The sequence below is a fragment of the Anguilla anguilla genome, chromosome 4 (genome assembly GCF_013347855.1).
Source record: "Anguilla anguilla isolate fAngAng1 chromosome 4, fAngAng1.pri, whole genome shotgun sequence".
In the NCBI taxonomy this organism is placed as follows: domain Eukaryota; kingdom Metazoa; phylum Chordata; class Actinopteri; order Anguilliformes; family Anguillidae; genus Anguilla; species Anguilla anguilla.
In genome coordinates, this window is record NC_049204.1 from 60,884,089 (window position 1) to 60,901,735 (window position 17,647).

Consider the following 17,647-nt stretch of genomic DNA (forward strand, 5'->3'; position numbering starts at 1 on the left):
CTTTTGACTCGGCGCAGGTGAGACGCCAAGCAGGTTATACCATATACCATGTGTGTGTGTGTGCATGTGTATGTGAAAACAGACAGTTATATTTCAGATTTTACCTCAAGGAAAGCAAAAATAATCAGTATACCAACACAGCAAAACATAAATAACAGGCATCTGATCAACATCAAATCACTTTCAGTAACATGGCAACAGAGCTGTTTTCCTTTTTTTTTCCTTCTTTGCATGAGCTTTTAGCCAAAGCAGCCAAAGTTCTGAGTGAGAGCTTGAGACAAAGTTAATTAAGACACTTTTTGTAATTGTTACTCTTACAAAACCTTACATATTTGCATCAATGCAAAACTGCTTTAATGGTACCCAAAGTGAACACCGTGGGAGGCAGTGTAGTACGACGGTTAAGTGTAGTGTGGTAGAACTGGGCTTGGAACTAAAAACGTTCAGGACTGAATAAGATATATTTGTCCAAGAGATGAGATGAGTCCATAATATCACACCAGTCTTCAATTTTATTCTATCTACAATATATCCTCAGTGTCAATTATGTATAAGACATTTAGAAAATAAAAGTCAAAATAAATAATTTAAGAGAGAATGCCAGTGCAGAGACACAGGGGTTAGGATGCTGTTAACAAACTTTATTAGAGAGTTGTGGCAGAGCTATGACAGCAAGTACGACAGCAAATACAAACTTGCAGGGTTTGTAATTCTGACTCTTCATCTGAAAGGGGTGTTCAGGCCAGACCCAGAAAATTTTTAATGAATGCAGCCCACCTTTTGGGTCTGTTTCCTTTGGGTTTAGGTGTACACAAGGGCAATTTGTTTTTAACCTGCAGGAGGAAAGAGATTGCACAAACATGAAGTTGACCAGGGGAGTGTATTTAAAATGAATCATACATTTGGCTTGTAAATGGCAGAATTAGGACCAGTCAAAGTTTAAAGAATTACATACCTGCTGTGAAAAATCTTTACCATATCGAATCCATGTGGTCACATGTTCACAGTTATTAATAAATAAATCATACGTGTTACACCCCTGATCAATCAATTTGTTGATTGTTGCTGCTATGTTATCCGGTGAATCTACAATCCAGCCTTTTTCTCCATCATGAAGGTTGTTCCGTTCGAACTGACCTCCTGCAGCCGTTGCACTTACTGTACTAAATATACATCGTGCTTCTCTCTTAGATGGCCCTGCAAAATTGTTCACACACTTGATGAAGATTAACAGAAAACTAGGCTGTGTAGAACAATATTTATATTACTTAATAATAAGTAATACTTATAATTTTAAAATTATTCTACCTTTATAATGATTTAAGGGAATCAACCAAAAAATTTTATTTTGATTAATTCCAATTTCATACGATAAGTGTATGTAAACAAAAAGGTACAGTATTCGCTCATTTAGACCTTGCCTGCATCTGATAGCAAAGACAAGATAATTATGTCTTGTTTGAATAATATATGCATACATACATCACATAAAAAAGAAATACATAAATAAAAATTTAGTTTAAGTCTTGAAACTAAAATAGAAACTTCAAAACAAAGATCAGTTAAGCATTTCTTTGTGATTCTGAGGTACAGTGCCATGAAAAAGAATTTGCCCCTGTATGTGTTCCTCTATTGTGGCATATTTGTTACACTGAATGATTTCATGTTTTTAAACAAACTGTAATATTAGACAAAGGGAACCAATTAACCAAATTTAATTCATAATTAGATTCTGCTGATTGAATACAGCCAGGCTTAATTGCAGTCAGCCCTGTTGAATATTGACCTCACTCTCACCTCACCATATTGAACCCTACTATCAGGGTGAAGTAGTCACCACAAAGGTTCTACAAGATACACCATGCTTCAATCACAGAAAATTCCATAAGAGATTAGGCAAAACGATCTTGAAATGTATCAGTCTGGAGAGGGTTATAAAGCCATTTATAAGGCTCTGGGACTCAGAGCAGTGAGAGCCATTCTCTTCAAATGGAGAACACTTGGAACAGTGGTGAATCTTCCTAGGAGTGGCCAGCTTGCCAAAATTTCTCAGAGGGTGCAACGACTACTCATCCAGGAAGTCACAAAAGATCCCAAAAGAACATCCAAATAACTGCAGGCCTCTCTAGCCTCAGCAAAGTTCAGTGTTCATGACTCCACAAAAAAAAAAAAAAAAAAAAAAAAAAAAATTTATAGGACAGTAGTAAAACTAAAACCACTGCTAACCAAGAGAGACATAAATTCTCATCTGACATGCAGAAAAGCAAATGGATGTTCCCCAGGTCTTTGGGGATAATGTTCTATGAACAGATGAGTCAAATGTGGATCTTTTTGAATGACACAGGTCCCATTATGTCTGATATAAAGCAAGTACTGAATTTCACAGTAAAAACATCATAGCAACAGTCAAACATGGTGGTAGTGTGATGGTAAGGGGACTCTTTACTGCCTCAGAACCTGGATGACTTGCGATTATTGAAGGAACCATGAATTCTACTCTGTACGTTCTAGGCATAACCAATCAGAGTGCAGAGGGGCAGCGCTCCAAATGTGGTGACGATTTTGGCCCATAGACTGTATGTTTTGGCCAGGCATGGTGGTGTTTGGGTGTTTGATAAAGTTTTTCATTAAATAAATGGAATAATAGGTTTAAAAGTGTTTTTTTTTCTCAGGTTCCCCTTGGTTAATATTACATTTTGTCTAAAGATCTGAGACCATTCAGTGTGACAAATATGTAATAATGGAGGAAATTAGAAAGGGGCAAATACTTTTTCATGACACTATATACTGTGGATCATTGTCTTGCTGAAAGATCTGTTTGCAGCCAAGTTTAAGTACCCGGCAGAAGGAACCATATTTTTGACCAGAGTAGTGTATATATAATAGGGCATTGATACTCGTCTAATAAACATAGAAATGCATGCACATATAAGATTGTATATGTAAGCTTAAATTCTGGTCTCATTAAAAATGGGTTCCAATAAAAGTTTCAATGCTGTTTAATAGACTCATAGTTCATATTTTTTCTTGATAGCCCACAGTCAAGCTTTCTTACATGGCAACTTATACTCTATTTAGTTTTTTTGCATATTACATAAAAATACCCCAAAAAATCTAAAAATCAAACAAGAAACATTAATTGTCAAGTCTGATGAGCAGGCCAGTGCGTTTGATGTAATTAGGAACATTTAATAGGAAAAGAAATATATAACAAAATTTAAATAGCCTACCGGAAAAATGGAAAAGATCATCATCTGATTTTTTATTTGGAAATGATCGGTCTCCAACAAATATACCATAGTGCTTGAAACCGCGTCGCGGAAATTCAATTGCATCTCCAAATTGAAACTGTAAATAGGAGAGTGAGGAGATTAATTACTTATGTACACTGCCAACAAATAAATTGTACCGAGAGTGTTTGTTACATTTAACCCCGGGGTAAAAACTAACACAGCGCGGGGTACAACAGTCTTAATAGCTTTAAAAGTTACAACACAAAGTTAGGCAGTTCAATAAATTCCATGTTATATGATACAAACAGTCTTCAATTTATTTTTTGATTACATTTATGTTTTTCATGGCCTACCTATATCAGTGAAAATCTATCACAAGACTGTATGGTACATTATTCTCCAGTTCACATCTAATGTCTGTTTGATCCAAACAGCTGTATCAGTTGATGTCACATGTAGCCTAAAGTTAAAGTTGAGTTAAATACATTAAATATCTAGTCTGAGTTGAACAAATCCAATCAATTGGTTAATTAATAGTGTACCGACAACAGGCTAACAACTCCTTTTGTTTAAGAATGAGCTAACTAGTTATTTAATATGCAGCTTTAAAAGATCTCCTTATTTGTTTTTTTATTCTGCTGTGAGAATAAATGTGCCCTTCCACCATAATCAGGAGCGGACTACTGCATTGCCTGTACTTACGGTTTTGATCATCTGAGCTTCTTCCTTTGAAAAACAGAAATAAAGAAAGCAAGTTTTAATTTTTAAAATTTTTCTAACCTGTCACGTTTTCCTGCCAGGTTCACCTTCAGCTGTCTCGCCTGACTACCTTGGGGGTTTCTGACACAGCTCTCAACTGGTTTGATTCTTACCTTGAAGCAGGTTGCTCTATACAGGTGTCCTTCAAGGTTCAGGTCTTAGTCCTCTCCTCTTTTCTCTCTGTACCAAGTCCCTTGGTTCTGCCCTCTCCTCCCATGGCCTGTCTTTTCATTGTGTTGTGTGATGATGATGTTGTGATGATACACAACTGTTTCTCCCCCCCCCCCCCCCCCCCACTGTGATTTCTGCACACATCTCAGCTTTACATTTCAATCTGAATGACAAATCATCCAGTAAAGCTCAACTTGACTAAAACTGAGATACTCTGCTTCACTGGACAACAAACTGTCCCTCTCCAAGAACATCATGTCAATTTGTCAATACTTACCTCAGGTGATAGATTTGAAGGTATCTAAAGACAAAGACACATTTACACAACATACATTAACAACAATAATGATGTGACCAATAACTAAATAAACAGTAATTTTGTGGTCCTGGCTCATAGACAACATTGGTGCAACAGTTTTGGCAGGAACCCTTCACAATTATAAAGAGGTTTAAACACAATCATTTTAAAAGTACCTGAAAGCATGTTAATGTTAATTTACTTTATGTCCTGTTAATTTACTTTAACACCAACGTAATCGCCATAGTTATTTCACATATGCAGTGTATTTTATTGAAATGCAACCGATTAGGGCCTGGTATGTATTATTATACTTGACATGACAGGCAGGCATAAATGCTACTTCATTTCTTTTTGAGATTAGATGGACAATATAGACAAATAAATATGAATTCATATGGTACCGGTTTTGAAATTGAGCCTCCTCCTAGAGCAATCAGTGCCAAAGACAGAAACAGTAGTGCTATAAATAGTAGGTTCTTCATCCCGTTCTTTGTCTCTAAGTAAAAAGAAAAAAAAAAGGATTCATTGCACTTGAAGTTATGAAAGATAGTTATGTTAAATTCATAAAAGGTTTGTAGTATTGCAGAAACATTCTGCTGTTCTCTTGTCTATAGCAGTCTCTAATTGTGCTGGCCAAAAGAACTGGACTTCATACAAGTGATTTCATACAAGTAATCGCAGCCATTTATTTAAATCTCAATAAAAAAATGAATGTTTCCTTTGACACCACATCTCTGTTAAAGAACCTGGGAACTTGTTGTAATTGAGGGGTCTGAATTGGTTATCATTTCCTAGGGTGAAATTCCCATGGTGGTGTAGTCTGGCTACTCACCTTAACTCCTGCTATACACGTATCTGGAACACCAAGCAGTACCTGTGTATGCAAGGAGGGAGCAAAGAATAGTTTGGAGGGTTCAGCGTGTGGATATTCCTATTTTAAAAACACAAGTGGTCATGCATTTATATATGTCACTATAAACAAAACTGATACAAATACTGTATCAAGGATTAAATCTTTCTTGGCATCACTGACCCAAAGAGGTTGTAGTACTTATATAATTAAGCATTGTATAATAATTTATTTTCAGTTGTTTAAATTAACTTCTGTTTAACTTTTATAGTAAAATTAGAGGCTGCAGAAAAACTTAAATTCCTGGTTAAAGTAATGATATATCTGAATGTTTCAGTACACATGCTTTGCTGGTGATTAGCTGAATGTGGTAAACTATGATGACTGCACTATAAAAGTGATGCTTTACAGATTGAAATCGAATTAACAGGTAATTATGTTCATTCATCAAGATTATTTGTTCGAGTTTTAAAAAAACAAACGTTTAGGCAACAACAATATGGATATATCCTGAAAAAGTAACAAATCAGGAAAGAGAAAGCCAACATAGTTGTAATTTTGCTAAACAAATACAAATAGTAATTACAATTCAATGAATCAAGTAATGTAATGAATTAAAGGGAGAGAGAGAAAGAGAGGGAAAGTTGAGCGATCACACGCATAACATCTTACCTGAGGTTCAGAAGACAGGTGGATGCAGAGCTGTATGGAAGAGGTGCTTTTAAAGTCCAGTCTAATCAGACTCCAGTCAGATACCCTGCTTTTCCCAAACCACCTCCCTTCTTATCAGGATGTTATTCAACACGACAATCAGTACGTGCTATTTCTTTATTGCCATTACAGTACTTTATTTTAATAAGGGAACAAGGACAGGATAGGTAAAAGTGACCATTGTTTCACTGTTGCATGCAAGATAATCCAAATAGTAAACTGGGTGGGGGTATAATACATTGGTTAAGCAAATTTCAACAGATAAGCCTTTCGTATTGGGCACAGTGTGCTTTCCTCATTTTTACATATTATGAGAGAGTGCAATGACATTTCAGTATGAAAAGGCAAATTCCATGCAAAGTGGGGAGACTGAACAGTAGGGTTATGGACTAGCAGATCTACCTTACTTACTCTGTTGGTTATAGGGTTGCTACACTCATACTAACGTGTCTGTCAGCAGAACAGAGCCCTGTGAGTCTGGGTTCCAAATTCACTGCCTTTGGGGGGGGGGGGGGGGCACCCTGTCTGTATCAGTTTGGGCTTGCTTTGCTCGGAGCTGGCAATGTGCACTCCTAATAATTGCTGGAAGTAAATAATTTCTTCACTAAATTGATTGCGCTCATAAAAACAATCATTAAAGTGCCTTAAAGGATGTTGTCAGTCTCCAAAAATGCGTCCCTTTCTCAATTCTCATACAATGATGGCTTTTTTATCGACACAAACCTCTTACAAACCTCGCATTCATATCCACTCTAGGTGAAACTGAGGTTTCACTGAGTGGTTTAAATATGCTAAGTCAGCTTCAGCTTAAACCTCAGTTTTTGCGTTCATTGCATCAAAGTGTGATGGGGTATGCCTGTATGTGATGTATACATATTCAGACTTATACATTTTCTTTAAATGCACCCAAACTGTATATTATAACATGTTAAGGAAAATTTGTGTAAATTTTGGTATCATTTCCGAGAGGGTTTTATGATGGCAAAGTTTGCATAATCACGCGTTCTGATGAAGGCCTGAGACTATGTCAATGGTTTTTATAGAAATGGGTAAAAAAAAAAAAATCAAAATATTTTTACTGAGAGCAAGAGCTGTGTTCATTGATCAATTCTTCATGTTTTTTTTAAGGCTGCACCTGCTCACAGACGGTCTGAGTGCTGTTTCCTCATCTTGAGTATTTGCATAATCACCAATAAATATTTTCATTGCATTTCTAAATGTGGTCCCCCCCAGGAGCTCCACTAGCTGAACTGGCATGCTCCTGGGAGCTGCCAGCTTGCAGGTTATATTGTTATGCGTTCAGGACTGTAAACACGTCTTTTTGAGTGCTTTACGTCAAATGAGTACAAGTGGAGATGACTGTTTTGAGTGATGTGCTGGTTCAGTCTCTGGTACAGACAGGAAGGTGAGAGAATGACCTGGCTGCGAACTGCCAACTGTTCATGGGGGGTGGGGGGGGTCATTGAATTAGGGTATAGAAGCTGCTGCATTCCGCCACTGATTTCGAGCAGGTGCTCCCGGGGATGCCCACTATCAACAGCCCCTCCACAGCAGGGGTGAAGGCTGGTGTTGCGGTCCCCTGACCCCAGTTTTCCTCACCAAGCCTTTTTCTTGTTGGCTACATTGGTATAGTCCTAGGAGGTCAGCCACTTACTTGACCATTACCAAGTTGATAATGTAGAATTGCAATGATGTGGCTGTGCACAATATATATATATATATATTTCAAATTGAGTTTGACCTGCTGCCGAACCCTTTTGTAGCTGCCGTCACTATACATTCCAGTATGACATTAGAATGGAAGAGAGTCCAAACATTAGGGGGTGGCCCATCGCTTTAAACTTTAGTGTAATTACATTACATTACAGGCATTTAGCAGACGCTCTTATCCAGACCTTTTTTGAATTAAATTGGCCATGCATGGAATTCATCTGAGAGAAAGATCCAGACTGTTTCAGGTGACTTAATCTTGAGGCGGACGAAGGTGATTGGATGAACCAGGAACAGGGACCAGTTGGGACCAGCTGGCTGATGATGATAGCTCACTGATATCTCACTGAATAGAGTGTTGTTCTCTGGATCAGGAGCCCCGGGTCAAAGTCCACTCTGGTACATCACATGGCATGTAACACCCCACCCACAAGATCAAACTGACAATGTCTGATTTGCAAGAGAGAGCATCAGCTGGTACATTTCCAGAGCCCTTCTTAAGCCTAATATCCAAATGATCGTTTTGGGAAATGAGAGACCAACGCATGAGATGTTGATTCCGGTTATACATTTGTCCGAAAACTAAGGGGCTGTGGTCTGTACACACCACACCAGGTAGCACACTAGATCCAGCAAATACCTCAAAGTATTGGAGAGCTCACAGCAATGCCAAAGCCTCCTTTTCAATGGTGGAATACCTGAGTTTGTGTTTGTGGAACTTCCATAGAAAACAGCAGACTGGATGATCAAGGCCATGTCCGTCCTCCTGGAACAGCCCCAGTTCCCACCGCGCTTGCATCTACCTCCAGCTTGAATGGTAGCACCAAGTTTGGAGCACCCAGGACAGGGGTGCAGTGCAACACCGCTTTCAGACATTTACGGGCCTACTGGCACTCATCAGAGCATCCATCCATTACCTATACCCACTTATCCTGAGCAGGGTCGCGGGGGGTGCTGGAGCCTATCCCAGTGTGCATTGGGTGAGAGGCAGGAATACAGGCCACCAGTCTATTGCAGGGCACATGCTGCGTTCACTCACACACACATACCTATGGGTAATTTAGGGTCTCCAACTGGCCTACTTGCATGTCTTTGGACTATGGGAGTCGGAGTACCAGGAGGAAACCCATGTGGACATGGGGAGACCATGCAAACTCCACACAGAAAGGCCCCAAGCTGAGATTTGAACCCACGACCTTCTTGCTGTGAGGTGACCGTGCTACCCACTACACCACCGTGCCCGCTCATCAGAACAGATTACAAAAACGGTGGTCATACCCGGCCATCCCCAGAAATCCATGCAGCGCACACCTGTCTGTAGACATGGGAAGAGCAGCAATAGTTGAAATCTTAGCATCCCCAGGACATACTTGACCTTGTTCGTTCCTGTTTTCTGAGAGACAGGACTATTCCTTAGCTAAACGAAAGCACAATTCTAAAACCTCTCGCCCAGTGTATTCTGGGATAAGCTCCAGCACCCCCCGTGACCCTGACCAGAAATATGCAGGTATAGATAATGGATGGATGGATGGATAAAACTGAATGATGCATTTTTGATCTTTAGAGGTAAAAAATATGCCCTCTCCAGTGTTGCCATAATTTAGTGATGTACCCCAATACATAATAGAAAAACACATAGGCTATATTGTGAGTTTGGAAAATATCACTTTTGTTAATTTCAGTGTGTTACTGGAACCTGCAAAGGGCAGCGTCACATCCCTGTGTGTCTATATAAGGAGTGCGATTCTGTTTCTGGTTTGCGGTTCATCTCCCCATTATAACAGAGAGGGGTGCGTGCAGTAATCTGAGATGATTCAGGGCTACATTGACTTATCAAATTAAGCCCAAATTTAATTCATGACATAATGTGACACAACATTAGTCCAATTATCCTCGATTTTTCAAGTGGCGTGCATGAAACAGGGCCCTGACCTGATACTAACCGTGTAATCATAGTATTTTAAAGACGGTGATGCAAATAATTTGTTTGAGCAGATACTTTGTTCAAACACTGGGTATGAATGGGCATTAATGTAACATCGTAAAACCTCATTCCCTTTCATTGTTTTATGTCACACTATCTATGTAATCGAGATGCTATCAGTTCTAAGAAAAAATATAAAAAGCTGTTTTCCTGACCCTTTTGACCTGTTCTGAACACCGTGTAAGTATGTTGTGTGTGTATGTGTTTGTGCGTGTGTGTGCGTGTGTGTATATGTGTGTATGTGTGTATGTTGTGCATGTGTGTATCTGTGTGTGTGTGCATGCATGTATGAATGTGTGTGTATTTGTGTGTGTGAGAGTGTGTGTGTCTGCATGTTTGTGTGTGTGTATGTGGGGGCGTTCAATTCAATTAAATTTTATTTGCATGGTGCTTTTTACAGAGAACTGTCACAAAGACGCTTTACGTAGCAAGGCAGAGACCGAGCAAAAAGAGCAATTCGAGCAAACACCAGGCCTCAACCCCCAAACAGCGAATGCATACGGTAAAAATTAACCTTCAAAACGTGGCAAGAAAAATTTCCCAAGGGGAGGAAATTTCGAGAGGATTACGGCTATAGATGGGGAGCCCATTCTCCACTGGCCAGCCCGGTGTAAAGTAGCAGTAGAATGGAGTGCAGCAGAAAAGCTTCAAGGGATCTATCACAGCAAATCAAATGGGCTGTGCAGGTTACAGCTGAGGTGAAAGTTAGCAGGAATAATAGGAGATTAAATAGTGCAGTTTAGAGGAGCAGGGTGATGGATCTGGAGCTCCAGGCTGCGTCAAGGCATTTGGCAGGGGAGGAACAGGCCTCAAGTGGTCCACGACCATGGACAGGGCTGGAATGATCCCATGGATTCAGGCTGAGGAAACAGGCTGGAGCGGTCTTTGAGCTCAGGGTGAGGTTAGGGGTGGGAGCCCCATGGAAAGAGAAACAGAGAAGATATGGTTAAAGCCAGCTTAACACTTGATGCTAAGCTACCTAGTGTGTCAACTCCTGACACTTGAGGCTAAGCTAACTACCTTGTTCGCTCCTTAGAAGCAAGCGTGGGTATGTGTTTCTATTTGTGTGTGTGTTCAAGCGTGTGTATTTGTGAGTGTGTGTGTCTGCATGTATGTGTGTGTGCGCGTGTGTGCATCCGTGTATATGTGTGAGAGTGTGTCTCATGAGTTCCTAGTGTTGTCCACCAGAGGCCGCCTGTTTCCCTTTCCTTGTGATTTTTCTTATTTCCTTCCGTGTTTTTTTCTACTTGTGATGTGTTTTTTTTTTAAACCTGAAACTCAAGTAAAGACCTTCATGGATTTTAACTTCTGTCTCTCTGCACTTCAGATCACCCCTGACAGCCATCGTGACTGTATGTGTGTGTGTGTGTGTGTGTGTGACTGTGTGTGTGCGCCTTCTTATCACAGCCAATATGAGTGATACAGCATGGCTAAATGGAACAGTCATACATCGTTTTAATATCAACTTAAAATAGATGGCAGTGTATGCACATCCATGGGTTGACCAGATGCTTGGCATGAACATGTGAAAAAAAGAGGGAAAAAAGACAAACAATGACCCACTTCAAGCGACAACTGAAAACTCACCTCTTCAGGCTGCTCCTCTCCCCATCCCTCCCTACCTCCCTGTAATCTCTAAATTGACTGTAAGCTTAGGGTTGTAACTAGGTAGCTGTTTCGTAGTTGACTTAGTTAATGCACTCGTGTCTTAACTACTGCTTGTATTTTTGCATAGACTGAATTGTTGCTGTTCTTGTTTGTGTTAGTGTTAATCAGTTTATCCTACAGGGTCCAAGTTAATCTATGCGGTTGTTCCCTGCACTTGGAACGGTACTTCTCTCTAGGGTTTTCGACACACTTGTTCCTGGTTATGGTTATACACTTTGTTGTACATCGCTCTGGATAAGAGCGTCTGCCAAATGCCTATAATCTAATGTAACGTAATGCAGTGAAAGCCTGGAAAGGCATTTCCAAAGAAGATACCAAATGTTTGGTGATGTCAGTGGCTCATAGACTTCATGCATTAATTGCACTTAAGGGCAATACAATCAAATAGTAGACTTTACTGCGTTGATTTACTTCAAAGTAGGTACTGGTATGGCAAAGTTTTTAAAGCTCTTACCATTTTGTGTCAGTACTTTGTCAATGTGTCAAATCATTTGGCGCCATCTTGTGGTCCTTCACTGAATTTGCCTTTGTTCACCCTGTATTTTGGCAGTAATGAGCAGAACGCCAAGGACCAGAGAGCATTGTTAAAAATGGTCAGACTCATCTGTGCCATTAAATTATCGATGTTCCCCGTCTTCCACCGTATTTCTCATTAAAAGCTGTGTGATGTGATTGGGCTTAGGGCAGGTTTAAGGATTGTTTGAAGTTCCTGTTAAACACTTTCTTTGAGTCCAGTTTATCTTATTCTGCATGAAGTGATGACTATGCATGCTTTCCATATGGGCTTGTGTGTGCACTTCTTTTCATTTGCAGGGATAACAAGGAGTGGCCCGTGACACAAAATTAACACATGAAAACAGAAAAATAAACTAAAATCAGTGCAGAACGTTTGAGTTTGTTTCAGTGTTTTGTGAGCGGCATGGCGCTTGTGTTACGGAAGGAGGGGCAGGGGCCAGGGGGAGGGGAAACACTCAAGGATTTTTAGGGTTTCAAACTCATTCTGCTGGAGCTGTTTCTCCTCCTGCTCATCGCCTCAGATCAGATGAGATAAGATGAGATAAGATAAATATTGGTGATAAGATAAAAACATAATGCACACCAGTGTTACCTGTTCCACCATGACAGGGCTAAAAAAGAGCGTGAGATACACTTACAACATACACAGTACAACATGCATTACATTACATTACAGGCATTTAGCAGACGCTCTTATCCAGAGCGACTTACACAACTTTTACATAGCATTTTTACATTGTATCCATTTACACAGCTGGATATATACTGAAGCAATTTCGGTTAAGTACCTTGCTCAAGGGTACAAGGACAGTGTCCTACCCGGGAATCGAACCTGCAACCTTTCGGGTACAAGCGCAGTTCCTTACCCACTGTGCTACACTCCGTCCTCCACATGCAGTGTGTCTCCCTATCCACTCTATGCGTCACGGATTCCTGTTTCCTGGAAGGTTCCAGAAATTCTCACGCTCAGATGATCAGATTTGACAGGTGCTGGTAAGATATACAATAGTGCATGAAATTTTGTTTTGGGGTCTCGTCATTGAAATGGTCCCACACAATCTTTGCCTTTCCTACCATTTTCATTTCAAAGTCTACTACGTCTCTTTTACCTTGCCTTGGAGTTTGGAGGTATCTGGTGGGCTTAAAAGCATTTTGGGAGTTTAGGGGTGTGATTAATGCATGTTACGCATGATAACATCATTTACTGATTTTCACTCATTCATAGGCGAGCACTGTTGACATTGAAGTGAATAAATAACTTGAATTTCTTTTTAAATTCAATTGGCCTTTTATGTAATATAAGACTGATATGCTTGCTTGCCCTTCAGCACCACTGTACTGAACTTAACAAATTTTGTGTTATGTAACACAGCTTCGTTTGGTGTGATCATGTGACTCTGACACATCATGTCATCATTTGACTGAGTTCTCTGGCACAGGCTTCTGAGCATTTGTGTTAACATGCTATGCTTTGTCATCACTTTTGCATAGCTGAATATGTGTGAACTCAACACAAAACAGCTGCTTCTGTAATGTGGTAAAACATATATGCATGTAAATACCATGGGAAAAAAACTGATTGTCTGTGCTTTTGTCTCATTTTCAACTTTTGATCACAAATCCAAATGCCTTAAGAATACAATAAAACGAACAAAGTCACTGTAATGTTTGGAGGGCACTATGTATATATGTGTGTGTGTGTGTGTGTGTGTGTGCAATCGCACAAAATTCTATTTGAGATTTTATTTCTTACCTCAAGGAAAGCAAAAATAATCAGCATACCAAAAAAAGCAATACAAGATTTAAAGGCATCTGATCAAAATTGAATCACTTTTACTTTACATTTACATTAACATGGCAAAAGAGCTGTTTTTCCTTTTTTTTCTTTGCAAGGTCTGAGTGAGAGCTTGAGACAAAGTCAGTTCATACATTTTTTGTAATTGTTATCCTTACAAACCCTTGCATATTTGCATAATCTCACACAATCTGATTTTTAAAATTTGACTTCTCTGTATTGTTTTTACCCAATAGATTAAAAAAAACAAACAAACAGAACTGCTTTAAAGGTACACAAAGTAAACACTTGGAGGCACTGTAGTACAGTGGTTAAGTGTAGATGTGGTAGAACTTGGCTTGGAGCTCAAAAGTTTAGGGCTGAACAAAAGTAAGATATATTTGTCCAAGAGCTGAGATGAGTCCATAACATCACTCCGGTATTCAATTTTACATCTACAATATATCCACAGTGTCAATTATGCATAAGACATTTAGAAAATAAAAGTTAAAATAAATAATTTAAGAGAGCATGCCAGTGCAGAGACACACGTATTAGGATGCTGTTAATAAACTTTATTAGAGAGTTGTGGCAGAGTTATGACAGCAAGTATGACAGCAAATACAAACTTGCAGGGTTTGTAACTCTGACTCTTCCTCTGAGAGGGGTGCTCAGGCCAGACCCAGGAAATGTTTAATTGATGCAGCCCACCTTTTGGGTCTGTTTCCCGTGGGTGTAATCTCTAAACAGCGAATTATTTTTTTAGCCTGCGGGAGAAATGAGATTGAACAAACATGAGGTTGAGCAGGTGGTGATATTTGAAATGAATCATAAATTATCCTTGTAAATGACAGAAATGGGAAGTCTATTTCAAACGTTTGAAGAATCACATACCCTCTGTGCCTGCTTCGAAACATTTTGACTATAACGGACGTATGTTGACACGTGCTCACAGTTATTGCTTAGTAATTTGTATTCTCCACATCCGTTATTTGCCAGAAATGTGATTATTTCCACCATTTTCTCATCTGTATTTTTTTGCCACCCATCTTTTCCATCATGAAGGTTCTTTTTTTGGTATGTACCTCCTTCAGCTGCTGCCAATACTGTACTAAACTGACATTTCATTCCGGTTTCACTTTCTATATGAAACAAGAAATGCAAAAGACAGTCATATAATGCGAAGGAAAAAAGAATTCTTAGACATAATAACACAAATAACCTTAAAACAAAGACTGCTGACCATGCTTCACTATAGACACAACATTTAATTTCAAGATGCTGTTTAGTGAAGGCAGCGGGGTGTAATGGTTTCAGAACCAGGCCTGTAACTGAAAAGGTGTGGGTTTCATTCCCAACCTGGGCACTGCTGTTATGCCCTTAATTAACCTGAAATGCTGCACTGAAATTATCCAGCTCAGTAAATGTACCTGTTATGAAACTGTAATCTTGCTAACGCCAAAGTCAACCCTACTGTGTGTGGCCAAGAAACTCTATTTAATTTGAATTTACAGTAACACCTGATTTTGATTGAAGTCTCAGTCCTGTTTAATAAACCCCAGACTAGCATTTTTTGTTAATTTCCCTCAATCATACATTCCCGTCAGGCAACTTTTACACTATTTCGTTTTTTCATATTGTACTGATGTACTCATTCAAACATCCACATATCACACAAGAAACATTCATTGACAATTCTGATCAGCTTGCCAGTACAATGGATCTGAATAAAGAAAAAAAAACCTGAGAAATGGAAAAGAGTGTCATGGGGTCCTTGCTGCTCTCCGGTCGTCTGAAAACGATGGTTTCCCACAAATACACCATAGTGCTTGAATGGGACCACCCTCTTGTGTTTATAGGGAAATTCAATGATGTCTCCAAATGTAAACTGCAAATAAGAAAGTGAAGAAAATAAAATTTAAAAAATGAAATAAAGAAGAAAAAATATAATAATAACAATAATAATAATGTAGAAGATACGTCAAGTTTCTGGTAGCAGAATTCCAAAGTTGTTTTGCTTCTTCCACCATAATAAGCAGTGGACTATTGCATTGCCTGCATTAATGGACTATTGCATTGCTGGTACTTACATCTTTGGTTGCCGTGGCTTCTTCCTGTAAAAAACAAAAACTTTTGCAACTTTTGACATGGTTGGCCGCCACTGCCAGCTGTCTTCCCTGACTACCTTGGGTATTTATGGGACAGCTTTCAACTGCTTTGCTTCCAACCTTGACAGTCCCTCCTACTAGGTCAAGGGAAAACTCCTTCAGGTGTCCCCCAGGGTTCAGTTCTTGGTCCTCTACTACTACAAAGCCTGTCACAAAACAGGTAGGGAGGACCCAAACGCAGAGGAAGGAAAGACAAACTCAAAAAGGGAAAGTTAACAGACTTTACTGACAAAAAAGGCAAACAAGCAGGGAACAGAAAAGGCCACGATGGGCAAAAACACAAACTCCAAAATATCTAAGAAAACAAGAGGGACTCAAAACACGGGCAGGGCAGAGCACGGGCAGGCAGAGTACACGGAAAGGTACATACGGTCAGAAACAAACACAAGCAAACAACCAACAAACCAACAATGAGCAAGGATCCAGCACTGAGTTCAGGAGACGGGAAACTTAAAGACACAGATGAGACACAGGAGGGCACAATGAACAATCAGGCCACAGAGAAGGAAGGGAAAACGAGACACCCAGAAAACAATAATGGGATAATTGAAAACAATAATACAATTAAGCAGGACATAAAACAGGAGTGTCGCCATCTGGCGGCCCAACAAGGAAACACAGACAGGAACACAGAACTATGACAAAGCCTTTATCTGTGATGCAATACTTTTAGATATGAAGCAGTAACTTTAGACATTCTGCAAAGCAATGCTTGCCCGGTCATTTAATTTACAGTAAGAGCTGACAATGCTGAAAAAATGAGGAAAATTCAAATCGGACCTGTCATAACTGATTTTTGACATATGTTACTTTTTCAAATAGTAGGCCTAGTCTAATGTTTGTAACTCCATTTCAGGCAAGATTTGCTCAACACTCGGCAAGTCGGGGGATTCAAACTTTCTTTCAGACAGTGATAAACTATTATCTTAGAAGTCTGTTTGCCAGAAAACATGTGTACTAAAATAGCTAAATTATATATGAATATAATAGTCAATATTTACCTCAGGTGTGGGTGGCACAAATACTTCATTATGCTAAAGACAAAGACACATTGAAAAGGTACATTTGCACCAATATCATTGACAATGTCACACATAAATGAATGAATAAATACATAAATAAATTAATTAATACATTTGTAATCCCAGCACATAGTCTTTAGCTGCATCAGTTGAGCAGGAACCCTTCACAAATAGAATTTGTGATTGGGATTTGGAGTTTTAAGGTGATCATTTTAAAAAGCACTTGCAAGGTTCTGTTAACACCAAAATAATCTGCATAGTTCTGTAACATATGTAGCATATTTAATCTAAATGCATGTGATGAATTATTGCATGATATGGATTGTTATACTTTATACTTGAACTATACAAAGTTAATGATTTTTCACATACATCCTATTTTCCAGAAGTCAGTTACTTATTAAAGTAATATTTTGGCTAAAACTCTAGGTTAGAGTTGCGTAGCTTTTCATAATCACTTATACATGCATGTTACATGCAGTTAAAAATGAAATGTCTACATTTTGTTGTGAGAATGGGCAGTCGAGCTGAGTCTGCACATAGCTATTTAAAATGTAGACTAGGTGGCATTCTCCAAAGTATATTTGCAAAACTTTTACCTAATGTCTCTTTGAGATAGGATGGAGGATATAAACACGTAAATATAAATTCACATGGTACCGGTTTAGATTTTGTATTTCCTCCTAGAGCAACAGCAGCCAGAGAGAGAAACAGGAGTACTGTAATTAGCAGGCTCTTCATCCTGTTCTTTGTCTCTAAATAAAAAGAAGAAAAGGATTC

At 39.1% G+C, this 17,647-nt stretch overlaps 2 long non-coding RNA genes across 2 annotated transcripts; both read right to left on the reverse strand.

Moving 5' to 3' along the window:
- Positions 1 to 4,886: 4,886 nt before the first annotated feature.
- LOC118225511 lies at positions 4,887 to 5,998 on the reverse strand. Its single transcript, XR_004764841.1, has 3 exons — positions 5,987 to 5,998; positions 5,297 to 5,338; positions 4,887 to 4,960 (listed from the first exon to the last, which is right to left on the reverse strand). It is a non-coding gene; the product is annotated as an uncharacterized LOC118225511 (long non-coding RNA).
- Positions 5,999 to 14,229: 8,231 nt separating this feature from the next.
- Positions 14,230 to 17,647, reverse strand: LOC118225504. Its single transcript, XR_004764834.1, has 6 exons — positions 17,528 to 17,647; positions 16,847 to 16,879; positions 15,768 to 15,791; positions 15,421 to 15,565; positions 14,572 to 14,819; positions 14,230 to 14,444 (listed from the first exon to the last, which is right to left on the reverse strand). It is a non-coding gene; the product is annotated as an uncharacterized LOC118225504 (long non-coding RNA).